A 1268-nucleotide genomic window follows, 5' to 3' on the forward strand; every position below is an offset into this window, starting at 1 on the left:
CTTTCCTATTGGAAAGATGTTGTGAAACTTGAAAGGTTTCAGAAAAGATTTACAAGAATGTTGCCAAAGTTGGAGGATTTGAGCTACAGGGAGAGGCTGAACAGGCTGGGGCTGTTTTCCCTGGTGCGTCAGAGGCTGAGAGGTCTCCTTATAGAGGTTTACAAAATTATGAGGGGCAAAGTCTTTTCCCTGGGGTCGGGGAGTCCAGAACTAGAGGGCATAGGTTTAGGGTGAGAGGGGAAAGATATAAAAGAGACCTAAGGGGCAACTTTTTCACGCAGAGGGTGGTATGTGTATGGAATGAGCTGCCAGAGGAAGTGGTGGAGGCTGGTACAATTGCAACATTTAAGAGGCATTTGGATGGGTATATTAATAGGAAGGGTTTGGAGGGATATGGGCCGGGTGCTGGCAGGTGGGACTAGATTGGCTTGGGATATCTGGTCGGACTGAAGGGTCTGTCTCCATGCTGTACATCTCTATGACTCTGACTTTATCTGGTTAGTCATGGTAGATACCCTGACCAGAGACCTCCAGACTTGTCAGTTCAGCACTGGAACCAGCAGCAGAGCTGGACTCTGTGAAATGGGCTGATGGTACAATTGGATAGTATTCTGAAGGAGGATGGTCGGTGCACTGTCCGAATTATTATGTGACAAGAAAGACTGATCAGTTAGCACTACATTCACTGTCATTTAGAAGAATGAAGGGGAATCTTATAAAATTCTAACAAAACTAGACAGGTTAAAAGTAGGAAAAATGTTCCTGATGGTGGGGAGGTCCAGACCTGGGGTCATAGTCTAAGGATACGGGGTAGGTCATTTTGGACTGAGATGAGGAGAAATGTCTTCCCCCAGAGAGTGGGGATCCTGGGGTTTCTCTGCCACAGAAAGCGGTTAAGAACAGAATATTGAATGTTTTCCAGGAAGAGATATAGTTCTTAGGGTTAAAGGGATCACATGGGGTATAGGAAGAAAGGGGGAACAGGAGACTAAGTGGTATGATCATCCAGGCTTGAAGGGCCAAATGGTCTACTCTTATTTTCTATTCTTCTTTTATTGAAGAAAGACAAAGTTGGTTTATTCTGTCACAGGCTTTTGCACGACTGTAGCTCAGTGTCACTCTCTAGTGGTTGTTAAACATGTGGCAACTTTCAACAGCAACAGAATTGCAGTTTACAGCATAGGCCTTTTGGCCCTGTATCAACTTCAAACTAATCCCACTGACCCACTCTCTTCCCGTAGCCCTGCATCAATCCCCAAACTAATCCC

This window comes from Chiloscyllium plagiosum, chromosome 7 (genome assembly GCF_004010195.1).
Source record: "Chiloscyllium plagiosum isolate BGI_BamShark_2017 chromosome 7, ASM401019v2, whole genome shotgun sequence".
NCBI classification, from domain to species: Eukaryota; Metazoa; Chordata; class Chondrichthyes; order Orectolobiformes; family Hemiscylliidae; genus Chiloscyllium; species Chiloscyllium plagiosum.